The following is a 26,424-nucleotide window of genomic DNA, read 5'->3' on the forward strand; positions in this document are numbered from 1 at the left end:
TTGTCTATTAAATGCCTTTAGAAGTAGTTTATGTTAGGAATTTAAGAAGAGATTGAGCATTTTTTATGTATATATGTATGTATTTTGAGACAGAGCCTCTATCGCTCAGGCTGGAGTGCAGTGGCGCTATTTTGTCTCAGCCTTCGGAGTAGCTGGGATTACAGGTGCTCAGCACCACACCTGGCTAACTTCCGTATTTTTAGTAGGGATGGGTTTTTGCCATGTTGATGAGGCTGGTCTGTAACTCCTGGCCTCGAGTGATCTGCCTACTTGGCCTCCCAAAGTGCTAGGATTATAGGCGTGAGCCACCCCTGCCTGGCCTTAGATTGAATGCTTTTTTGATACCTACCTTGCCTGATAATGAGTAAGCATACATCAAGCCATATATCATTATCAACCTCATTGCCCTCGTCCTCATAGTAATGAAGTGGCATACGTATATATATACACACATGCACACCAGATGCTGTTTTAAGCACTTTACATATGTGATTGTATTTAATTCTTACAACTCTGAGATTTGCACTATTCTTACAGAGGAGGAGACAGAGACTGAGAAATATTAAGAAAGTTGCTGAAAGTTACCCGACTAGTGTGTGGGAGTGTTATGTATGTATCAGGGAGGTTTCAGTCAAACCTAGATCTTTATGACCCAAAACCTTATTCTTTTTTTTTTTTCTTTTTTTAAAGAGACAGGGTCTCACTATGTTGCTCAGGCTGCTGTCGAACTCCTGGGCTCAAGCAATCCTCCTGCCTCAACCTCTCAAGGCGCTGAGATTACAGGCATGAGCCACTGTGCCTGCGCTTTGGGAAGAGTATTTTACTTTCTTACCTGAGAGCTTGAATCTCAGCATTGCCCTCCAGAAATTATTTTATTAGAACTGTACATCTAGATTGTGGTTAATCAGTTCTATCTGAGCTCTCATACTTTATTTTATTTTTTGAGATGGAGTCTTGTTCTATTGCCCAGGCTGGAGTGCGATGGTGCGATCTTGGCTCACTGCAACCTCCGCCTCCCGGATTCAAGCAATTCTCCTGCCTCAGCCTCCCAAGTAGCTGGGATTACAGGTGCACACCACCATGCCCGGCTAATATTTTTATTTTTAGTAGTGACGGGGTTTCACCTTGTTGGTCAGGCTGGTCTCGAACTCCTGACCTCAGGTGATCCACCCGCCTTGCCCTCCCAAAGTGCTGGGATTACAGGTGTGAGCCACTGCATCCAGCCACACATACTTTAAAAATTAAAAGAGCCTTTAATAAATTTATGTGGCTAAGTAGCTAGATTTTTTTTTTTTTTTGATACAGGGTCTCCCTCTGTTGCCCAGGCTGGAGTGCTGTGGCATGATTATAGCTCACTGTAGCCTTGAATTCCTAGGCTCAAGGGATTCTCCTGCAGTAGCCTCCCGAGTAGCTGGGAGTATAGGCCCATACCGCCATGCCTGGCTCATTTTTAAAATTTTTTTGTAGAGACAGGGTCTTGCTGTGTTGCCTAGGCTGGTCTCAAACTTGTGGGCTCAAGTGGTCTTCTCACTTCAGCCTCCCAAGTTGCTGGGGATATGGGCCTGAGCCACCATGCCTGGCCTGTTTTTCTAAATGTGGATTGTGTGACCGTATCCTTTGATCATGTATTGGCTGCTTTTCTTTTCTTTTCTTTTTCTTTTTTTAAAATTTAAATTGAGACGGGATGTTGCCATATTGCCCAGGCTGGTCTCAGACTTCTGAGCTCAAGTGATCCTCCCACCTCGGCCTCCTAAAGCCCTAGAATTATAGGTGTGAGCCACCATGCTCAGCTGGGTGTTTTTCTTAAAACTTTATGCAAGCCCCAGATACATGATTATTAGTGTCTTTATTATTATTATTTTTGAGGCGGAGTCTCACTGTGTTGCCCAGGCTGGAGTGCAGTGGCACAGTCTCGGCTAACTGCAACCTTCCAGTTTCAAGCAATTCTTCTGCCTCAGCCTCCCGAGTAGCTGAGATTACAGGTGGCCACTGCCACGCTTGGCTGATTTTTGTATTTTTATTTTATTTTATTTTATTTATTTATTTTTGAGATGGAGTCTCATTCTTGTTGTCCAGTCTGGAGTGCCATGGCAACCTCCGCCTCCTGGGTTCAAGTGATTCTTCTGCCTCAGTCTCCCAAGTTACTAGGATTACAGACGTGCGCCACCGTGCCCAGCTAATTTTTGTATTTTTAGTGGAGATGGGGTTTGGCCATGTTGGCCAGGCTGGTCTCGAACTCCTAACCTCAGGTGATCTGCCTGCCTTGGCCTCCCAAAGTGCTGGGATTACAGGCTTGAGCCACTGTGCCTGGTGTATTTTTTTTTTTTTGAGATGGGGTTTCGTTCTTGTTGCCCAGGTTGGAGTGCAGTGGCATGATCTCGGCTCACTGCAACCTCTGCCTACCGTGTTCAAGTGATTCTCCTGCCTCAGCCTCCCAAGTAGCTGGGATTACAGGCGCCTGCCACCATGCTTGGCTAATTCTTGTATGTTTGGTAGAGACGGGGTTTCGCCATGTTGGCCAGGGTGGTCTGGAACTCCTGACTTTGGGTGATCCACCCACCTCGGCCTCCCAAAGTGCTGGGATTACAGGTGTGAACCACCAGGCCTGGCCATTAGTGTCGTTTTTTTCTTGAAAATATTTTCATTAATTTGCTGCTTTATTTATTTTTTTTTTGTTTTGTTTTTGCTGCTTTATTTTTTGGTTACTTTTTTTTTTTTGAGACGAAGTCTTGCTCTGTCACCCAGGCTGGAATACAGTGGTGCGATCTTGGCTTGCTGCAGTCTCCGCCTTCCGGGTTCAAGCGATTCTCCTGCCTCAGCCTCCTGAGTAGCCGGGACTACAGGTACCCACCACCACGCCCGGCTAATTTTCTGTATTTTTAGTAGAGACGGGATTTCACCGTGTTAGCCAGGATAGTCTAGATCTCCTGACCTTGTGATCCTCCTCTCTTTAGTATCTCTTGAATCTGTTCCTTTTCCCTATCCTCACTGCTGCACTCCTACTCCATGGTTAGTATCATCTCTCAACTGGGTTGTTGCAGGAGCTTCCTAACAGCTCATCCCTGCTTTCAGTCTTCCAATTCATTTTTCCCACTGTAGCTAGAGTAATCTGTCTAACACATTTGAGCATGTAACTCCTCTGCTTAAAACTTTTTTTGTGACTTTTCATGGCCTTCAGGGTAACTTCTGAACTTCGTGTGTGTGTGTGTGTGTGTGTGTGTGTGTGACTTCTGAACTTCTTCACTTGGTTTTCAGGATCCTTATCTCATGATTTGGATCCTTATTGACACTTGGCTGTCAGTGTGCTAGCCCTATTAAGTTCCTTGTATTTCTCCCTGAAGGGATCAGAGTTCTTAAATCTATGCTTGACTACAGAAGCTTCTATCTGTCTGGAATACCTTTCCTAGTTTACTCCTTACCCTCACTTTTGTTTTGTTAACTCAGCCTTGTCTTTCAGGTCTCAGCCTAGGTGGTAGCTATAGGAGAAAACCCTCGGATACTTCAAGTCGGGGTTACATGGGCCTCCTCTTTGTGTCCTTAGCACTCCATGTTCTTTTATTGTGATTGCTTGCTTGTTTGTCATCTCACCACATAGCGGTAAATGGACTGTCTTAAAAAAATGATGTGATTTGCATGGAGTGTATTGAAAGAGAATGAAATAGTAATTTTGAGGTTTATCTAATAGGGAGAGGAAAGGGACATTATATTTGATAGATGAAAGTTTTCTAAGCCAGAGAAGGCATACCAGGCTCTTATAGCCTGAATGAAAAATATCCTTTGATGTCTAATTTTTGTCAGTTCAGATTCTCTATTTTATTAGGAACTTTTTGGAGTTCAAGTGACAGAAATACAGCTTGGAGTAGCCTGTAGGGGAGCTTTATTGATTCATATAACCATATAATAGACATTGTATGGATAGAGATGGCTATGAAGAGCTAGGGTGGGAACTTTCCCATAGTTGGGACCTTTCCATACTTATACTCTGTGCATACTGGCTTCATTCCTTTTACTGCAAATATGTTTCTTCAGATGGGAAACCTGGTTCCTGGCAGCACAGGGGTATCAACTAGAACCTTGACCAAATCTAGCGTTTAAGGGGATGAAATACTATGCTTAGTTCATTGTAGGTTGTGTGATATGCTCACTTACATGGCAAGGAATCTGTTAGCAAAAAGCAGAGCAGACCTTGAGTAGATAGAGGAGGAGATGGAGTGCTGAGCGGACATAAAGAATATCCACTTTAATTCTTTATAATTTTATTGATTTATTTATTTTTAATTTTAATTAATTAATTTATTTATTTGAGATGGCGTTTTGCTCTCGTTGTCCAGGCTGGAGTGCAATGGCATGATCTCGGCTTACTACAATCTCCGCCTCCCGGGTTCAAGTGATTCTCCTGTCTCAGCCTCCCGAGTAGCTGGGATTACAGGCGTGCATCACCACACCCAGCTAATTTTTTGTCTTTTTAGTAGAGACAGGGTTTCACCATGTTGGCCAGGTTGGTCTCTAACTCCTGACCTCAGATGATCCTCCCGCGTTGGCCTCCCGAAGTGCTGGGATTACAGGTGTGAGCCACCGTGCTGGCCAATTTTATTTATTTATTTAGAGAGATGGGGTCTCACTATGTTGCCTAGGCTGGTCTCAAACTCCTGAGCTCAAGTGATCCTCCTGCCTCAGCCTCCCAAGATGCTGGGACCATGTGTGAACCACTGTGCCTGGCCTCGTCCACTGTAATTCTTAACCACCTTTCTGATTATGAATTTATTTTCATTGATACTTTATTTGTGGTAAGGGGATGCCCTGTAATATGCACCTGTGTATTCCAGGTACTAAAATGCTAAGTCCAACATTTTAAAGAAGTTGGCCTTTTGGCTTATGCTAGCTTATAACAAGTATTTATTTATTTATTTATTTGAGACAGAGTCTCGCTCTGTCGCCCAGGCTGAGTGCAGTGGTGTTGATCTTGACTCACTGCCACCTCTGCCTCTTGGGTTCAAGCGATTCTTCTGCCTCAGCCTCCCGAGTAGCTGGGACTACAAGCATGCGCCACTCTGCCCAGCTAATTTTTGTATTTTTAATAGAGACGGGGTTTTGCCATGTTGGTCAGGCTGGTCTCAAACTCCTGACCTTGTGATCCTCCCGCCTCAGCCTCCCAAAGTGCTGGGGTTACAGGCGTAAGCCACCATGCCTGGCATTAACAAGTATTTATTGAGCTCTTGTTTGCTAAATAAAACACTTATCTGCAAGATACTTGCAGACTAGTAGTCTCAACAAGTAAATACAAAGGTGCTAAGATAGACAGATGTCTAGGGTGCACTGGGAGCTGTGGCTAAATCATACTTTGACATAGTGGGAAACTTTCCTAAAGGAAAGTAAATTGAACCAAGAAATATGGGTTGGGTGTGATGGGGTAGAGATGGAGTCTCGCTCTGTCGCCCAGGCTGGAGTGCAATGACGTGATCTCGGCTCACTGCAACCTCTGCCTCCCGGGTTCAAGCGATTCTCCTGCCTCAGCCTCCTGAGTAGCCGGGATTACAGGTATGCACCACCACCCTGGCTAATTTTTGTATTTTTAGTAGAGATGGGGCTTTACCATGTTGCCCAGACTGGTCTCGAACTCCTGACCTCCTGATCCACCCGCCTCAGCCTCCCAAAGTGGATTATAAGGGTGAGCACTGTGCCCGGCTGGGGTTAGAGGGACTTTCAGGCAGAGCATGTATAAGGCACAGAGCTGTGAAATGGGCTACCTTGTGTGGGAAACAAATAACTAGATACAGGTGGATTAAAGAGTACCTGACGAGAAGTAGAAGAGGAGGCCAAAGGTAGATAAGGGATCACGTCATAGAAGTCCTTGAATGCTTTATCACAGAGTTGGAACTTGATCTCGAAAGCTATAGAGAGTCACTGAAGGAAATTTAAGCTGGACCTCTCAGGTTTGAAGTGCCCATGCAATATTCAAGTGGATATGTCTGTCAAGCAGTTAACTATATTGGGGTATGGGAGAAAATTATTGACTGGAGTCACAACTGTAGGTATTGAAACCATGGGTTTGAATGGACCTAGAAGAGGTGAATTGAACAGAATATTAGGAACAGAACCTTAGCGAGCAATGGCACTGAAAAAAGTGAGCAGAAGGCAGGAAATCCATGACAGAGACCAAGAAGGGCCAGCCAGAAAAAAAACAGTAAATGCTGCTTGGGGTGGATTTTATGGGGTCAAGGAGTCAACAGAAAAAAGTTGAAACAAATATAAACTACTTTCATTTTAAGAAACTGAAACTGTATAGGAAATGATAGGAGTTTGGTTAGTCTGATCATTATCAATTCTGTGTGCATGGAGAAAATAAAATTTCTAGACAGTTCTTCCAATGCAGGGATTTGAATTTTTTTAGAATTTGTAAGGACAGGTAGGAGCGGATGGAGGCTCTTTTGGTGGTGTTTGGGAGTTAAGAAGTGGGTGACTCGGGGCATGGATATGATACATACACAGTCACTGGGGAGTACAAGTACCTAGTAGAGTATTTTGCACATAGTTTCTGGACCTATAAAGATCTAGTAAAGCAATTTTTTTTTTTTTTTTTTGAGACAGAGTCTCGATCTTTCGCCAGGCTGGAGTGCAGTGGCATGATCTTGGCTCACTGCAACCTCTGCCTCCTGGGTTCAAGCGATTCTCCTGCCTCAGTCTCCTGAGTAGCTGGGACTACAGGCGCACACCACCACACCCAGCTAATTTTTGTATTTTTAGTAGAGACGGGATTTCACCACGTTGGCCAGGATGGTCTCAATCCCTTGACCTTGTGATCCGCCCACCTTTTTTTTCAGGGGACCCAGAGTTAATTACTGATTATGTCGTTGTAATTAAATTTAGTTCATTTCTCAGGAGTTCTCTTTGTGATTTTCTTTTCTGTTTTTTTTGTTTTTGTTTTTGTTTTTTGAGACGGTGTCTCACTCTGTCGCCCAGGCTGAACTGCAGTGGCATGATCTTGGCTTGTTGCAGCCTCTACCTTCCAGGTTCAAGCGATTCTCTTGCCTCAGTCTCCCAAGTACTTGGGACTACAGGCATGTGCCACCACACCCAGGTAATTTTTGTGTTTTTTATTAGAGATGAGGTTTCACCATGTTGGCCAGGCTGGTCTTGAACTCCTGACCTCAAGTGATCCACCTGCCTTGGCCTTCCAAAGTGCTGGGATTACAGGTGTGAGTCACTGTGCCTGGCCCTGGTCTGTTTTTGAGTCTGTCTCTCGAGTGAACATTCTGTTTCTCTGCTAAATCACCTCTCAATTTTTTTCTTTTTTTTTTTTTGTTGAGACGGAGTCTCACTCTGTCGCCCAGGCTGGAGTGCAGTGGCCGGATCTCAGCTCACTGCAAGCTCCACCTCCCGGGTTTACGCCGTTCTCCTGCCTCAGCCTCCCGAGTAGCTGGGACTACAGGCGTGGGCCACCTTGCCCGGCTAGTTTTTTTGTATTTTTTTAGTAGAGATGGGGTTTCACCGTGTTAGCCAGGATGGTCTCGATCTCCTGACCTCGTGAGTGCTGGGATTATAGGCTTGAGCCACCGCACCCAGCCTAATTTTTTTCTTTATAGTTAAGCTACTCATATTTTTTTTAGTTAGGGAGAAAAGTACAACGTATTTACTATCTTAACCACTTTTAAGAGTACAGAACAGTAGTGTTAGCTATGCACATTGTTGTGCAGTTTTTTTCATCTTGCCAAACTGAAACTCTTTACCCAGTGAACCCGTTTTCTCCTTTCTAGCCCTTGGCAACCACGATTCTACTTTCTGTGTCTGGAGTTTGACTGCTTGTAGATAACCGATATAAGTAGAAACATGCAGCTTTTTGTCATTGTTATTGCTATTTTTGGGGTGACTGACTTATTTCATTTAGCATAATGTCCTCAAGATTCTTCCATGTTGCTGCATTTCCTTTTTTTTTTTTTTTTTTTTTGAGACAGGGTCTTGCTCTGTCACCCAGGTTGGAGTGTGGTGGTGTGATCATGGCTCACTGCAGCCTTGACCTCCCTGGACTCAAGCCATCCTTCCACCTAGCCTTCTGAGTAGCTGGAACCACAGATGTGCACCACCACACCTGGGTAATTTTTGTAGAGATGAAGTTTTGCTATGTTGCCCAGGCTGGTCTTGAACTCTTGGGCTCAAGTGATCAGCCAGCCTTGGCCTTCCAAAATGCTGGGATTACAGGCATGAGCCACTGTGCCTGGCCTCCTTTTTTTTTTTTTTTTTTTTTTAAGGCTGAATAATATTCCATTGTATGTATGTACCACATTTAAAAAAAAAAATTTTTTTTATCCATTCACCTGTTGATAGACATTTAGGTTGCTTCTACCTCTTGACTATTGTGAATAACGCTGTAATAAACATGCATGTGCAGCTATCTCTTGGAGATCCTGTTATTAATTATTTTGGATATGTACCCTGAAGTGGAATTGCTGGATCATATGATAATTGTTTTTAATTTTTTGAGGAACTGCCATACCCTTTGCTTAGTAGCTGAGCCATTTTACGTTCCTACCAGTAGTACACAAGGGTTCCAGTTTCTCTACGTCTTCGCCAACATTTTAATTTTTAATTTTTTAATTTTTTGGGACCGATTCTCACTCTGTCACCCAGGGTGGAGTGCAGTGGCATGATCTTGGCTCACTGTAACCTCTGCCTTCTGGGTTCAAGTGATTCTCCTGTCTCAGGCTCCTGAGTAGCTGAGACTACAGGCTAATTCTTGTATTTTTAGTAGAGATGGAGTTTTACCATGTTGGCCAGGCTGGTCTGGCCAGGCTGGTCTTGAACCTCTGACCTCAGGTAATCCACCTGCCTTGACCTCCTAAAGTGCTGGGATTATAGGCGTGAGCCACTGCACTTGGCCTGTTTTTTAATTTATTTGTTGATAGTGGTCATCTCAATAGGTGTAAGATGATATCTATCTCATTGTGGTTTTAATTTGTATTTTTCTGATTAGTGATGAGTATCTTTTCATATACTTGTTGGCCATGTGTATATCTTCTTTGGAGAAACGTCTATGGCAAGTCCTTTGCCCATTTTTAAATTGGATTATTTGGATTTTGTTTGTTGAGTCGTAGTTCTTTATATATTCCTGATATTACCAACTTTCAGATATATGGTTTGCAAATATTTTCTCTCATCCCATAGGTTGCCTTATTATTCTGTTGATTGTTTCCTTTGTGACACAGAATTCTTTAAGTTTGATGTCCATTTTGTCAATTTTTGCTTTTGTTGCTTATGCCTTTGGTGTCATCTTCAAGAAATCATTGCCAAATCCAATGTCATGAAGATTTCTCCCCGTTTTCTTCTGCGAGTTTTAAGTTTAGGGTCTTGGATTTAGGTCTTTAGTCTATTTCGAATTACCTTTTGTATTCAATGTAATGTAAGATTCCAGCTTCATTCTTTTGCATGTGGATACCCAGTTTTTCCTATATCATTTGTTGAAGAGACACTCCTTTTCCCATCGTGTGACCTTGGTACCCTTGTTGAAGATCATTTGATCACATATGTGAGTATTTATTTCTAGGCTTTCTATTCTATTCCATTAGTCTTATGTCTGTCTTTAAGCCCTACCATACTGTATTGATTACTGTAGCTTTGTAATGTAAGGTGTTTTGAAATCAGGAAGTATGAGGCCTCCAGCTTTGTTTTTCTTTCTCAAGTTTGTTTAAACTATTTGGGATCCTTTTCATAATTTTTATCCTTTTTTTTGAGATGGAGTCTCGCTCTGTCACCCAGGCTGGAGTGCAGTGGCGCGATCTCGGCTCACTGCAAGCTCCGCCTCCAGGGTTCATGCCATTCTCCTGCCTCAGCCTCCCGTGTAGCTGGGACTACAGGCGCCCGCCACCACGCCTGGCTAATTTTTGTATTTTTAGTAGAGACGGGGTTTCTCCGTGTTAGCCAGGATGGTCTCGATCTCCTGACTTCGTGATTCACCCGCCTCGGCCTCCCAAAGTGCTGGGATTACAGGCGTGAGCCACCGAGCCTGGCCATAATTTTTATCCTTTTAAAAATTCCCAGGCTGGGCATGGTGGCTCATGTCTTTAATCTCAGCACTTTGGGAGACTGAGGCAGGCAGATCACTTGAGGTCAGGGGTTCAAGACCTGCCTGGCCAACATGGCGAAACCCCTGTCTCTACTAAAAATTCAAAAATTAGCTGGGCATGGTGGTGGGTGCCTGTAATCCTAGCTCCTCAGGAGGCTGAGGCAGGAGAACTGCTTGAACCCGGGAGGTGGAGTTTGCAGTGAGCTGAGATCGCAACACGGCACTCCATTGGGCGACAGAGCGCGACTCCATCTCAAAAACAAACAAAAACAAAAAACAACAAAAAAATTCCCAGCCAGGCACAGTGACTCATGCCTGTAATTCCAGCCCTTTGGGAGGCTGAGGCGGGCCCATCACTTGAGGTCAGGAGTTCAAGACCAGCCTGGCCAACATGGTGAAACTCCGTCTCCACTAAAAATGCAAAAATTAGCTGGACTTGGTAGTGCTTGCCTATAATCCCAGCTACTCAGGAGGCTGAGGCAGGAGTATCACTTGAACCTGGGAGGTGGAGGTTGCAGTGAGCCAAGGTTGCACCACTGCACTCCAACCTGGGCGAAAGAGCGAGACTGTCTAAAAAAAAAAAATAAATAAAATTCCTTTCATTTTTTCCCCTTCCTTTCATTTTAAACTCGCAGCATGATTGAATTTTTCTTTTTTCTTCTCAACGTGTAAGGACAGATAACCTGTACATAACCTTTGAAATATGGAGTGTGCCCTGCTTTATAAAAACTTGGCATTTTTGAACTACATGTTTCAAATTAAGAGTTGATATTTGAATTAAAAAGGATTTTGGCCAGGCACAGTTGCCCATTCCTATATTCCCAGCACTGTGGGAGGCTGAGGGGAGGAGGATTGCTTGAAGCCAGGAGTTGGAGGCCAGTGTGGACATCAAAGTGAGACCCTGTCTCTACAAAACAAAATAAAAGAAGCAACAACAAAAAATTAGCCGGGAAGAATGGTGCATGCATGTGGTCCCAGCTTTGGGAGGCTGATGCAGGAGTCTTACTTGAACCCAGGAGTTCAAAGCTGTAGTGTTGTACCACTGCACTCCAGCCTGGGTGGCAGAGTGAGACCCTGTCTCTTAAAAAATCAAAAAACAAAAACAACCCCCCAAAACTCTTTCTTTGCTTTGTAGAGATATTCTTTTAGTGGATTAAATATGGTTTTATCTTTTCAAACATCTTAGAAGCAAACTAGTTTGTTTGAAGCATTGGTACATTTTAAAAACTTTTATTAGGAAAATACAGATATAGAAAAGTAGTATGATACATTGAACCCACATGTACCCACCTCCTTGATTCAACAATTGTTATCATTTTACCATATGTGTTTTATCTACTTACATAAATTTCCTGAACCATTTAAAAGTAAACTAAGAGTGGCAAATAAGTTTTTTTCAGTTTTCCCTTTTAAGTATAATCCAATTGTATTATAAATGTATGTATTTTGGACTTTGACATTTAAAGATTTAGATTGGTATTTGATCTTTTAAAAGATTATAAACATCCTGGCTAACACGGTGAAACCCCATCTCTACTAAATATGCAAAAAATTTTTCGGGTGTGTTGGCGGACGCCTGTAGTCCCAACTACTCTGGAGACTGAGGCAGGAGAATGGTGTGAACCTGGGAGGAGGAGCTTTCAGTGAGCCGAGATCCGGCCACTGCACTCCAGCCTTGGCGACAGAGCAAGACTCTGTCTCAAAAAAAAAAAAAAAAAAAAAAAATATATATATATATATATATGAAGACATATATCTTCAGATCTCTCCAAGGAAAAGGAGGACATTCTCTTTATATAGTCATAAAACCATTATCATTCCTAGCAAAATTACCAATAATTCCCTAATAATATACTACTTTTTGATTTTTTTTTTTGAGATAGGGTCTTGCTCTGTCACCCAGATTAGAGTGCAGCCGCACGTTCATGGCTTACTGCAGCCTTGACCTCCTGGGCTCAAGCCATTCTCCTGCCTGGAGTGGCTGGGGACTACAGGCACGTAGCACCATGCCTGGCTAATTTTTGTATTTTTTTTTAGAGATGTGGTCTTGCCACGTTGCCCAGGCTGGTCTTAAACTTGTGGGCTCAAGTGATCCTTCTGCCTTGGTGTCCCAAAGTGCTGGGATTGCAGGCATGTGACCTGATTCCCTGATATATGCTACTTATACTATATTCAGATATCCTGAGTTGTTCCAAAAATGTTTTTTATTGCTGTGTGGTGGGTTTTTTTTTTTTTTTTAAGAGGAAGTCTCGCTCTGTCACCCAGGATGGAGTGCAATGGCGTCATCTTCGCTCACTGCAACCTCCTCCTCCTGAGTTCAAGCAGTTCTCCTGCCTCAGCCTCCCAAATAGCTGGGATTGCAGGTGTCTGCCACCATGCCCCGCTAATTTTTGTATTTTTAGTGGAGACAGGGTTTCACCATGTTGGTCAGGCTGATGTTTTTTTTTTTTTTTTTTTAATGCCAGATTTTAGTCAAGAGCTACCCGTTGCATTTGGTTGTAATCTCTTGAGTCTTTTTAAATATATAGGTAGAACTGTCTCTTCTACCCATCCACCTCCTTCTCTACTCTGCTTCTGCTTCCCTGTGGTATTGACCCGTTAGATCTGTTGAGACGATTACATTTTGTATTGCTGCTTGTTTTCTCATGGCATAGTATTACTTCTTCCTTTATCCCCTATATATATATATATATATATTTTTTTTTTTTTTTTTTTTTTTTTTTTTTTTTTTTTTTTTGAGACGGAGTCTCGCTGTGTCGCCCAGGCTGGAGTGCAGTGGCCGGATCTCAGCTCACTGCAAGCTCCGCCTCCCGGGTTCCCGCCATTCTCCCGCCTCAGCCTCCGAGTAGCTGGGACTACAGGCGCCCGCCACCGCGCCCGGCTAGTTTTTTTTGTATTTTTAGTAGAGACGGGGTTTCACCGTGTTAGCCAGGAGGGTCTCGATCTCCTGACCTCGTGATCCGCCCGCCTCGGCCTCCCAAAGTGCTGGGATTACAGGCTTGAGCCACCGCGCCCGGCCACTATCCCCTATATTTAATTCCTGTAAACTGGGAGTTAGATCTAAAGGTGTGAGTAGACTTAGGGTAAACAGTTTTGGAAGAGTACCTCATGTAGTAATGCTGTGTAGTTCCTACTGTTTCTAGTTAAGAGGCATATTATGTCAGGTCCCACTATTTTGATGCTGTATTTGATCACCAAGCTGATGTGGTGAGAACCTGATCATTTCATTATAAAGTTATGGTTTTCTTTTTGTTTTTAGCAAGTAGTAATCTGTAGGGTGGTACTTTGACATCAGGTAAATTTTTTTATTCTTATTTTTTATTTTTAAAATTTTTTTAATTTTTATTTTTTTTTTGAGACGGAGTCTCACTCTGTTGCCCAGGCTGAAGTGCAGTGGCCGGATCTCAGCTCACTGCAAGCTCCGCCTCCCGGGTTTACGCCATTCTCCTGCCTCAGCCTCCCGAGTAGCTGGGACTACAGGCGCCCGCCACCTCGCCTGGCTAGTTTTTTGTATTTTTTAGTAGAGACAGGGTTTCACCGTGTTAGCCAGGATGGTCTCAATCTCCTGACCTCGTGATCCTCCCATCTCGGCCTCCCAAAGTGCTGGGATTACAGGCTTGAGCCACCGCGCCCGGCCTATTTTTTATTTTTTTGAGACGGAGTTTTGCTCGTTGCCCAGGCTGGAGTGCAATGGTGTGATCTTGGCTAACTGCAACCTCTGCCTCCCGGGTTCAGGTGATTCTCCTGCCTCAGCCTCCCAAGTATCTGGGACTATAGGCTCCCGTCACCACGCTGAGATAGTTTTGTATTTTTAGTAGAGACGAGGTTTCGCCATGTTGGCCAGGCTGGTCTTGAACTCCTGACCTCAGTTGATCCTCCTGTCTTGGCCTCCCAAAGTGCTGGGATTATAGGTGTGAGCCACCGCCCCTGGCCTCAAATTTCTTTTTTTTAAAAAAATTTTATTTTATTTTTTAACTTTTTTGGAGATAGAGACTCACTCTGTTGCCCAGGTTGGAGTGTAGTGGCACAGTCTCAGCTCACTGCAACCTCTGCCTCCCGGGTTTAAGTGATTTTCGTACATCAGCCTTCCTGAGTAAGCCGGGACTACAGGCGTGTGCCACTATGGCTGGCTAATTTTTTTTTTTTTTTAATTTTTTGAGATGGAGTCTCCCTCTGTCACCCAGGCTGGAGTGACACAATCTGAGCTCACTGCAACCTCTGTCTCCTGGGTTCAAGCGATTCTCATGCGTCAGCCTCCTGAGTAAGCTGGGACTACAGGCGTGTGCCACCATGCCTGGATAATTTTTTTTTTTTGAGATGGAGTCTCACTCTGTCGCCAGGCTGGAGTGCAGCAGTGTGATCTTGGCTCGCTGCAACCTTCGATTCCCTGGTTCAAGCAATTCTCCTGCCTCAGCCTCCCAAGTAGCTGGGATTATAGGCACATGCTACTATGCCCAGCTAATGTTTGTATTTTTAGTAGAGACGGGGTTTCACCATGTTGGCCAGGATAGTCTTGATGTCTTGACCTCGTGATCTGCCCACCTCGGCCTCCCAATGTCCTGGAATTACAGACGTGAGCCACCGCGCTCAGCCCACCTGGCTAATTTTTGTAATTTTAGTAGAGATGGGGTTTCATCATGTTGCCCTGGTTGGTCTCCAACTCCTGAGCTCAGGCGATCCCTCCCTGCACCACCCCCAGGCCTCCAAAGTAATAAGACTATACTCGTGAGCTACCGTGCCCGGCCCCAGATAAATTTCTTTCTTTCTTTCTTTTTTTTTGTGGGACATTTTTTTTTTTTGGGGACAGTCTCTGTCTGTTGCCCACGTTGGACGGCAGTGGTGCCATCTCGGCTCACCACAACCTCCGCTTCCCAAGTGATTCTCCTGTCTCAGTCTCTGTCCTGAGTAGCTGGGATTACAGGTGTGCACCACCATACCCAGCTAATTTTTATTTTTAGCAGAGATGAGGTCTCACCATGTAGGCCAGGCTGGTTTCAAACTCCTGACCTCAAGTGATCCACCCGCCTTGGCCTCCAAAGTGTTGGGATTACAAGCGTGAGCCACCGCCGCTGGCCAGGTCAATTTCTTTATCAACTTTTCACCTAACGATTTTAGCATTCATTGATGATTCTTGATTAACTATTCAATTATAGGTTAAAAATGGTAATCAGTTTTGGGTTCTGTTGTTTCTTTTACATTTAGTAGCTAGCCACCGTCTATAAAGATAAGGTTTCTCTCATCAACTAAGGCTATTTTGTTATCTGGAATTAGTGTTCTACTTAAAGGCAGAATAATGCTTAGTTACTTTCTTTTATGTAGACATTTTCAGAGTGCAATAGCACCTCCAGTGGCAGTAAGTGCAGTCTTTCTTGTCTTTTCTCTTTTGCACTTTTTCTTTGGAATATCATATATATTATAGACATTTTTGACTTTGATTTATTTTGTGATTATAGTTTGATGTGAATTTGACTTTAATATATAATTTTCCTTTTATAGTAAGAAGACATGTTGGATAACAAGAAGAGGTGTAGAGTTTGCGTATATCAACCATGGCCTTAATGAGCATGTTGACAGCATCGATGCTAGACAGACAGTAAGTGTTATTAAAGTTGTAGAGTATGAATATTTTACACATAAGATGTTTTTGTTTTTTTTTGAAATTGGGTCTTGCTCTGTCACCTAGGCTGGAGTGCAGTGGAGCGATCTTGACTCACTTCAGCCTCAAACTGCTAGACTCAAGTGATTCTCTCACCTCAGCCTCCCGAGTAGCTGGAACTATTATAGGTGTATGCCACCACACCCAGCTAAGTTTTGTATTTTTTGGTAGAGATGGTTTTTTTTTTTTTTTTTTCTTTTTTTGAGACGGAGTCTCGCTCTGTCACCCCGGCTGGAGTGCAGTGGCCGGATCTCAGCTCACTGCAAGCTCCACCTCCTGGGTTCACACCATTCTCCTGCCTCAGCCTCCTGAGTAGCTGGGACTACAGGCGCCCGCCACCTCGCCCAGCTAGTTTTTTGTATTTTTTAGTAGAGACGGAGTTTCTCCGTGTTAGCCAAGATGGTCTCGATCTCCTGACCTCGTGATCCGCCCGTCTCGGCCTCCCAAAGTGCTGGGATTACAGGCTTGAGCCACCGCACCCAGCCTCTCTGATTCTTAAAGGCCAATCTTGGCTGGATACGGTGCCTCATGCCTGTAATCCCAGCACTTTGGGAGGATGAGGCAGGCAGATCACTTGAGGCCAGGAGTTCAAGACCAGCCTGGCCAACATGGCAAAACTCTGTCTCTACTAAAAATATAAAAATTAACAGGACATGGTGGCATGCACCTGTAGTCCCAGCTACTTTAGAGGCTGAGACACACGGATTGCTTGAGCCTGGGAGGCAGAGGCTACAGTGAGCCGAGCTCTTGCCACTGCACTCCAGCCTGGGTGACAGAGTGAGACCCTGTCAAAAAAAAAAAAAAAAAAAAAAAAAAAAGCTAATCTTGCTTCTTCATATTTTACATATTGTTAGCTATCCATAAATATTTGTGTACCTATTTTATGTGTGTTACTATGCATAGTACCATTTTGGAGTATATATCATGATCCATGTTCTCAAGAAACATTGTTAGTGGTAGATATAAACACATATAGATGGAAATATAATAAGTCAGTAACACTGACTGACTCTAAATTAAGAAAGACTAGTACTGCAATAAGTAGTTAAGGATTATAGAAAGTGCTGATGTATTATACAGAAATACACTTGGAATTAAAGATACATATTTTTCAGCAACTGGCTTTAACATTTAACAACATGTCCCAGAGGTCTGTCTAGTTTTTGCACAGCTTTTCTTTTATTTATTTATGTTTTTGAGGTGGAGTCTTGCTCTGTTGCCTAGGCTGGAGTGCAGTGGTGCGATCTCGACTCACTGCAACCTCTGCCTCCTGGTTAAAGCGATTCTTCTGCCTCAGCCTCCCGAGTACCTGGGACTACAGGTGCACGCCACCATGCCTGGCTAATTTTTGTATTTTTAGTAGAGACGAGGTTTCACCATATTGGCCAGGCTGGTCTAGAACTCCTGACCTCATGATTTGCCTGCCTTGGCCTCCCAAAGTGCTGGGGTTATTACAGGCATGAGTCACCGCACCAGGCCTACACATCTTGTTTCTATATTCCACCTAATTTTTTTTTTTATTACTGCATAGTATTCCAAAGGATGATTTCTGCCATAGTTTATACTGTTTTCCTAAGTGTTTAGGATGTTATAACAGATAGATAAATATTTCTCTTTTTGTTTGTTTGTTTGAGACAGGGTTTTGCTTTGTTGCCCAGGCTGGAATGCAGTGCTTTGATTACTGCCTGCTGCAGCCTTGGCCTCTCAGGCCCAAACAATCCTACCTCAGCCTCCTGAGCAGCTGGGACGACAGGCATGTGCCACCAGACCCAGCTAATTTTAAATTTTTCGTAGAGGTATTTTCCCTATGTTGCCCGGGCTCATCTTGAACTCCTGGGCTTAAGCAATCCTCTTCCTTTGGCTTCCCAAAGTGTTGGAATTAGAGGTGTGAGCCATCATGCCTGCCCCTGATAGATATTTTTAAAGATTATTGGTTACTTAATTTGGTTACATTTTCTATAAAAAGTATTTTTTGGCCAGGTACAGTGGCTCCTGCCTGTAATCCCAGTACTTAGGGACACTAAGGCAGGAGGATCACTTGAGGTCAAGAGTTTGAGGCCAGCCTGGCCATCATGGTGAAACCCTGTCTCTACTAAAAGTACAAAAATTAGCCAGGTGTGGTGGCCCTCACCTGTGGTCCCATCTACTCGGGAGGCTGAGGCAGGAAAATCACTTGAACCTGGAAGGCAGAGGTTGCATTGAGCTCAGATGGTGTCACTGCACTCCAGCTTAGGTGACAGAGGGAGACTTTGTGTCAAAAAAAACCCAAAAATATCTTTTTTTTTGAGATGGAGTCTCGCTCTGTGGCCCAGACTGGAGTGCAGTGGCGTGATCTCGGCTCACTGCAAGCTCCGTCTCCTGAGTTCACGCTATTCTCCTGCCTCAGGACTACAGGCGCATGCCGCCACACCTGGCTAATTTTTTGTACTCTTAGTAGAGATGGGGTTTCACCGTGTTAGCCAGGATGGTCTCAATCTCCTGACCTCGTGATCCACCCGCCTCGGCCTCCCAAAGTGCTGGGATTACAGGCGTGAGCCACCGCGCCCGGCCCAAAAATGTCTTTTTTAGTGACATACTTTTGGTATCTCATGAGATTTTACCATCTCCCTTTTTCTTATCATAGTAGTATTTTGAAATCGTCTTGTAGGTAACTTAATCCATGGGAAAGACATTGATGATACTGGTTTTTGGTAGCTTCTCTTTCTGAGGAAGTTGTTTGCTGATCGTGTTTGGGAGCATGCTGTGTTTGGGTCCTGTAACTTCCCTATATATTACATACAGATATATTTTTTTGTTTGTTTCTTTTTTGATAGTCTTAAGGAGCTAAATATTTGATTCTTAGTATCAGTTTTCTTAGGCCTATTATTCCTAGTTGGTCGATATTGAATATTATGTAGAATATACATATGTGGGTCTGTGTGTGTGTGTGTGTATATTTTTTTTTTTTTTGAGAGTCTTGCTCTGTTGCCCAGGCTGGAGTGCAGTGGTGTAATCTCAGCTCACTGCAACCTCTGCCTCCTGGGTTCAAGCAATTCTCCTGCCTCATTCTCCTGAGTAGTTGGGACTACAGGTGTGTACCACCATGCCTGGCTAATTTTTGTATTTTTAGTGGAGACAGGGTTTTACCATGTTGCCCAGGCTGGTCTTGAACTCCCAACAAGTGATCTGCCCACCTCAGCCTCCCAGAGTGCTGGGATTACAGACGTGAGCCACTGTGCCTGGCCAGAATATCTTTTTTGTTTGTTTGTTTGAGACAGAATCTTGCTCTGTCGCCTAGTCTGGAGTGCAGTGGTGCGATCTCGGCTTACCGCAACCTCTGCCTCCTGGATTCAAGTGATTCTCCTGCCTCAGTAATCTGAATAGCTGGAATTACAGGCACCGGCCACCACACCCTTCTAATTTTTGTATTTTTAGTAGAGATGGGGTTTCACTATGTTGACCAGGCTAGTCTCAAACTTCTGTCCTCAAGTGATCCACCCACCTCAGTCTCCCAAAGTGCTAGGATTACAGGTGTGAGCCACCGCACTCGGCCACAATATCTTTTTTGATTGTTACAGAGATCTGTTATTTTCTGTATATTATTCCACCGAGGTAAGTTATTCAAACTTACTTGTCCTTGTCATGTACTACATATAACAGATTTATTTATAAAATGTTATGGAGTATAGCACATTTCCTAAAATTGGAATGTTACAGAGAAGATGAGCATGGCCTCTGTGCAAGGATATGACACGCAGATTCGTGAAGTGTTCCATAGTTTTAGCTTCAGTATTAAAACTGTATAAATATTTGTATAGCTGATAAGGTTCTTTTTAGAGAAAATACTTAAAAAAATGCAGGTTGTACCTTTTTGAATTAGATTTAAAGCTTCTGATGTTGAGTATTTCTAAATGTGTGTGTGTGTGTGTGTGTGTGTGTGTGTGTGTGTGTGTATATATTTTTTTTTTTTTTTTTTTTTTGAGACAGTCTTGTTGCCCAGGCTGGAATACAGTGGCAGAATTTCAGCCTTCTGGATTTAAGAGATTCTCATGCTTCAGTGTCCCGAGTAGCTGGGACTACAGTCATGTACCACTATGACCGGCTACTTCTTGTATCTTTTTTTTTTTTTTTTTTTTGAGACGGAGTCTCGCTCTGTCGCCCAAGCTGGAGTGCAGTGGCCGGATCTCAGCTCACTGCAAGCTCCGCCTCCCAGGTTCACGCCATTCTCCTGCCTCAGCCTCCCGAGTAGCTGGGACTACAGGCACCCGCCACCTCGCCCGGCTAGTTTTTTGTATTTTTTTTAGTAGAGACAGGGTTTCACCATGTTAGCCAGGATGGTCTCGATCTCCTGACCTCGTGATCCACCCGTCTCGGCCTCCGAAAGTGCTGGGATTACAGGCTTGAGCCACCGCGCCCGGCCTACTTCTTGTATCTTTAGTAGAGACAGAGTTTCACCATGTTGGCCAGGCAGGTCTTGAACTCCTGGCCTAGGTGATGCACCTGCCTCGGCCACCCAAAGTGCTGAGATTACAGGCGTGAGCCACCGTGTCCAGCCCAATATTCCTAAATATTTAATGGTTTTTTAAGTTTCTTGACTTGTGTATGGTAGCATAGCAAGCTTGGAATTAATATCTTTTTTTTTTAACTTTTTCTGGCTGGGCGCAGTGGCTCAAGCCTGTAATCCCAGCACTTTTGGGAGGCCGAGACGGGCGGATCACGAGGTCAGGAGATCGAGACCATCCTGGCTAACACGGTGAAACCCCGTCTCTACTAAAAATACAAAAAAAAACTAGCTGGGCGAGGTGGCGGGCGCCTGTAGTCCCAGCTACTCGGGAGGCTGAGGCAGGAGAATGGCGTAAACCTGGGAGGCGGAGCTTGCAGTGAGCTGAGATCCGGCCACTGCACTCCAGCCTGGGCGACAGAGCGAGACTCCGCCTCAAAACAAATAAACTTTTTCTTTGAGTCAGGGTCTCGCTGTGTCACCCAGGCTGGAGTACAGTGACATGCTCATGTCTCAGTGCAGCCTTGACTTTGTTGACTCAACTGATCCTCTCACCTTAGCTTCCCAAGTAGCAGGGACTACAGGTGTGCACCATTACGCCCAGCTAATTGTTTTGTATTTTTTTGTAGAGACGGGTTTTATAATGTTTCCCTGGCTGGTCTTGGACTCCTGGGGTCAGGCAGTTCGCCCACCTTGGCCTCCCAAAGTGCTAGGATTACAGGGATAAGCCACCTGTGCTTGGCCTCAGAATTAGTATCAATAGTAAAGTTTGTGATTTTTAGGATACTACATTTTGTTTTTTTAAGAAAATCTGTAATAAAATTGTGTATCTTGAATAATGATATGGTGCTTTTCAATTTTTATTTTCTCATTTTTTTAATTGTTTAGAGAGGAGTCTCACTCTGTTGCCCAGGCTTGAGTGCAGTGGCACAATCTCAAGCGATTCTCCAACCTCAGCCTCCTGAGTAGTTGGGATTACAAGTGTGCACCACCACACTCGGCTAATTTTTGTATTTTTGGTAGAGACGGGGTTTTATCATGTTGGCCAGGCTGGTCTTGAACTCCTGACCTCAAGTGATCCTTCTGCCTCGGCCTCCCAAAGTTCTGGGATTATAGGCATAAGCCACTGTGCCTGGCTTGATATAGTGCTTTTTTTTTTTTTTTAGTATTGATGATGTGGTTTTCAGTGGGAAGGTTTTGTATTTTTTGTTTATTTATTTATTTAGAGATAGGCTCTTGCTGTGTTGCCCAGGATGGTCTTGAATTCCTGAGCTCAAATGATCCTCCTACCTTGACCTTCCAAAATGCTGACATGTGCCCATAGACCTCGCTGCTTGGGAGGTTGAGGCAGGAGGATCGCTTAAGCATGGGCAGTTGAGGCTGCAGTAAGCTGAGATCATGCCACTGCAGTTCAGCCTGGGTGACAGAGGGAGATTGTCTCAAAAACAAAAACAAAAATATAGAGTTGGTAAGACCTCTGCTTACCATGTTGGAATATTATGATGATAATCAGTGAGCAAGTATTTATTGATTAGATTTTACATCAGGTTAAAATTATATAATAGAGGCAGAATAATTTGAAAAATGCATATATTCATGGTATTGTTAATAATTATTTGTTTTGAGGACGGGAGGGGGGAGTATATTTGTTTTTACATTGTTCATTTGAGCCAGTCCATTCACATTTCTCCATAATATATCAAATCTTACTTATGCATTCTTATTTTCTATATCCTTTTCAAATACACTCTGTTTAGGTCAGGTATATATATGAAGAAGCTATACAAGGTTGTTTAAACTAATGTATTAATGATGAGGCTTTCATTATGAAAAAGGAAAGATATGTAATATTAGATGATAAAATAGTTAAAGCCAGTGGAATAGTTAAATACAGTGGAATATGTGGGATTGAGATAAACTGGATTTATAAGTAGAACAGGTGATTGGAAGATAGTGTCAGCTATATATATATATTTACATTTATATATTTATATTTATATATATTTATATACTTTTTTTTTTTGAGTCGGAGTCTTGCTCTGTTGCCAGGCTGGAGTGCAGTGGCACGATCTCGGCTGGCTGCAACCTCTGCCTCCTAGGTTCAAGCAATTCCTCTGCCTCGTCTCCCGAGTAGCTGGGACTACAGGCGTGCGCCACCACGCCCAGCTAATTTTTTGTATTTTAGTAGAGACAGGGTTTCACCATGTTGGCCAGGCTGGTCTCGATCTCCTGACCTAGTGACCCGCCCGCTTCAGCCTCCCAAAGTGCTGGGATTACCGGCGTGAGTCACCGTGCCTGGCCTGCGTGCCTGGCCTGTATATGTTTTTATATATCATAATTTTCTTTTTTTGTTTTTTTGAGACGGAGTCTTGCCAGGCTGGAGTGGAGTGGTGCGGTCTCGGCTCACTGCAAGCTCCACCTCACGGGTTCATGCCATTCTCCTGCTTCGGCCTCCTGAGTAGCTGGGACTACAGGTGTCCACCACCACTCCCGGGCTAATTTTTGTGTTGTGTGTTATAAATAGAGATGGGGTTTCACTGGTTTAGCCAGGATGGTCTCGATCTCCTGATCTCGTGATCCGCCCACCTCGGCCTCCCAAAGTGCTGGGATTACAGGCATGAGCCACCGCGCCCAGCCAGAATTTTCTTTAATATACTAAACATTATTTGGACCCTAAAACTGCCTATATGTTTAGATCTTTTTACATACAAATAGACAAAGTGAAAAAAAGGGAATGGAAGGGATATATAGCTTGCAAACTGGAGGAAGTATAGCGGGAAGTCCATGATTCACCTTTAATTTATAATAATGATTTTTTCCTGATTATGAAAAAAATGCATTTATTATGGTTTATGTGGAAAATGCAAAAGTAGCATATAAAAAAGTATATAAAAAAACAAAATCACCTATGATTCTAGTATCCAGAGATTTCTTTTCTGGTCTAATCTAATTCAGTCCCTTTTGTGTGTCTGGGTGGATTATATTTAGTTGAGTGTCTTGCTTTCATTTCTAACATTCTCTTTTAAAAAACTACAGTGAAGGCCAGGTGAGGTGGCTCACGCCTGTAATCCCAGCACTTTGGGAGGCTGAGGTGGGCGGATTACCTAAGGTCAGGAGTTCAAGACCAACCTGACCAACATGGTGAAATCCTGTCTCTACTAAATATACAAAAATTAGCAGGGCGTGGTGCTGCATGCCTGTAATTCCTGCTACTAGGGAGGCTGAGGCAGGAGGATTGCTTGAACGCGGGAGCTGGAGGTTGCAGTGAGCCGAGATTGTGCCATTGTACTCCAGCCCAGGTGACAGTGTGAGACTCCGTCTCAAAAAGAAAAAACAAAACCAAAAAACTACAGTTAAATATTATCCAAAACAGGCTGGGCACAGTGGCTCATGCCTTTAAGCCCAGCATTTTGGGAGGCTGAGACAGTTGGATTACCTGAGGTCAGGAGTTCAAGACCAGCCTGGCCAATGTGGCGAAACCCCATCGCTCCTAAAAGATACAAAAATAAGGCTGGGTGCAGTGGCTCACTCCTGTAATCCCATCACTTTGGGAGGCCGAGGTGGGTGGATCACCTGAGGTTGGGAGTTTGAGACCAGCCTGACCAACATTGCTGGTGGAAGCTGAAATTGGTGCAGCTGCTTTGGAAAACCATCTGGCAGTTCCTCAAAAGGTTAAAGATGGAGTTACCATATGAACTAGCAATTCCACTCTTAGATATATACTTAAGAGATATGAAAACGTGTCCACACAAAACTCTTATACAAATGTTCATAGCAACATTATTCACTATAGCCAAAAAGTAGAAACAACCCAAATGTCCCTCACTTGATGCATGTATACATAAAATGTGTTATATCTGTACCATGCAATATTTCCTAGCAATATCAGTGAAGTACCAATACAGGCTACAACATGGATGAACCTGGAAAACATGCCAAGCGAAAGGAGCCAGTCACAAAAGGCCATGTTTTATATTATAAAATTCTGTTCATATAAATGCCTAGAATAGGTAAACCTGTAGAGACAAAAGTAGATTCGTGGTTGCCAGGGGATAGGAGAGGGAGGAATGGGAATGGTTGCTAATGGGTTGCGGGGTTTCTTCTTGAGATAATAGAAATGTTCTGGAATTCGTGGTGATGGTTGTACAACTCAGTGTACTGAAAATCACTGAATTGTACACTTCGAAATGGTGAATTTTATGGTTTGCATATTATATTTTAATAAAGCTGGTATAAATAGAAATTTGGGAGCTCCCACACCTAAAACCAATCCATGACATTACCTTTGATATGGATGGTAGTGGTGAAGGTGATGATTTTAAATGTATTTTGAATTTATTATTCATTCATTCATTTAGACAGAGTCTCATTCTATCATCCAGACTGGAGTGCAGTGGCATGATCTCAGCTCACTGCAACCTCCCCCTCTGGGTTCTCCTGCCTCAGCCTCCTGAGTAGATGGGATTACAGGCATGTGCCACCACTCCCAACTGATTTTTGTACTTTTAGTAGAGACGGGGTTTCGCCATGTTGCCCAGACTGGTCTCGAACCCCTGACCTCAGGTAATCCATCCGCCTTGGCCTCCCAAAGTGCTGGGATTACAGGCGTGAGCCACCATGTCTGGCTTATTTTGAATTTACAACTGGCAGGAATTGCTGAGTGATTAGGTGTGAGGGAAAGAATAGGCAGAAATGACTATTAGTTTTTGGCTTCAACAAGTAGAAATTGCCGTTAGCTGAGATTGCAATTACTGTAGATAGGGCAGGGTGGCAGTGGAGAATCAGGTCACTTTTAGACATGGCTGGTTTGAGATTTTTTATTTTTTTTCCTCTGAGGTGGAGTCTTGGTCTTTTGTCCAGACTGGAGTGCAGTGGCGCAATCTCAGCTTACTGCAACCTCCGTCTCCCGGGGTCAAGTGATTCTCTTGGCTCAGCCTCACAAGTAGCTGGGATTACAGGCATGCGCCTCCATGCCCAGCTAATTTTTTTTTTTTTTTTGAGATGGAGTTTTGCTCTTGTTGCCTAGGCTGGAGTGCAGTGGCGCAATCTGGGCTCACTGCAACCTCTGCCTCCTGGGTTCAAGCAATTCTCCTGCCTCAGCCTCCCGAGTACCAGAGATTACAGGCGTGTGTCACCACGCCTGGCTAATTTTGTATTTTTAGGAGAGATGGGGTTTCTCCATGTTGGTCAGGCTGGTCTCGAACTCCCAACCTCAGGTGATCCACCCGCCTCGGCCTCCCAAAGTGCTGGGATTACAGGCGTGAGCCACCGCGCCCAGCCTTTATTTATTTATTTATTTATTTATTTTTGAGACAAAGTCTCTCTCTGTCGCCAGGCTGGAGTGCAGTGGCATGATTTCAGCTCATTGCAACCTCCGCCTCCCAGGTTCAAGTGATTCTCCTGCCTCAGCCATGCAGGTAGCTGGGATTACAGACATGTGCCTCCACGCCCAGCTAATTTTTGTATTTATTTTTATTTATTTATTTTAATTTTTTTGAGACAGAGTCTCTCTCTGTCACCAGGCTGGAGTGCAGTGGCATGATCTTGGCTTACTGCAACCTCCACCTCCCGGGTTCAAGCGATTCTCCTGCCTCAGCCTCCTGAGTAGCTGGGCCACCATGCGCGGCTAATTTTGTATTTTTTGTAGAGATGGGGTTTCTTCATGTTGGTGAGGCTGATCTCGAACTCCCAACCTCAGGTGATCTGCCTGCCTTGGCCTCGTAAAGTGTCAGGATTACAGGCGTGAGCCACCGCGCCTGGCCTTTTTTATTTTTATTTTTATGTTTTTTTATTTTTTATTTTTTATTTTTTTGAGACAGAGTCTTGCTTTGTCGCCCAGGCTGGAATGCAGTGGTGTAATTTCAACTCACTGCCACCTCTGCCTGTCAGGTTCAAGCGATTCTCCTGCCTCAGCCTCCCGAGTAGCTGGGATTACAGGCACCCACCACCACGCCCAGCTAATTTTTATGTTTTTAGTAGAGACGGGGTTTCACTGTGTTGGCCAGGCTGGTCTCGAACTTCTGACCTCATGATCCACCTGCCTCAGCCTCCCAAAGTGCTAGGATTATAAGCATGAGCCACCGCACCCAGCTAATTTATATTTTTAATAGAGACGGGGTTTCGCCATGTTGACGAGGCTGGTCTTAACCTCAGGCAATCTGCCCGTCTCAGCCTCCCAAAGTGCTGGGATTACAGGCCTGAGTCACCTCGCCCAGCCTGAGATGTTTTTTA

General features: G+C 43.9%; 1 protein-coding gene and 1 non-coding gene across 8 annotated transcripts in view; both read left to right on the plus strand.

The window, feature by feature from the left end:
- N4BP2 (NEDD4 binding protein 2) overlaps positions 1-26,424 on the plus strand; it is a 95,506-nt gene that overhangs the window by 2,955 nt on the left and 66,127 nt on the right. For 5 of the 7 annotated variants that reach the window (XM_010384591.2, XM_030921691.1, XM_030921687.1 and 2 more), the window contains exon 2: positions 15,554-15,650. The gene's annotated coding sequence lies outside the window, so the exon portion shown is untranslated. Of the gene's footprint in view, positions 1-2,826; positions 2,844-9,441; positions 9,521-15,553; positions 15,651-26,424 lie in introns of those variants that run through there. The other 2 variants (XM_030921699.1, XM_030921696.1) reach the window with 2 other exon arrangements.
- Positions 19,366-19,474, plus strand: LOC115895906. The gene has a single exon (XR_004055972.1). It is a non-coding gene; the product is annotated as a U6 spliceosomal RNA (small nuclear RNA).

The sequence above is a fragment of the Rhinopithecus roxellana genome, chromosome 2 (assembly GCF_007565055.1).
Source record: "Rhinopithecus roxellana isolate Shanxi Qingling chromosome 2, ASM756505v1, whole genome shotgun sequence".
In the NCBI taxonomy this organism is placed as follows: domain Eukaryota; kingdom Metazoa; phylum Chordata; class Mammalia; order Primates; family Cercopithecidae; genus Rhinopithecus; species Rhinopithecus roxellana.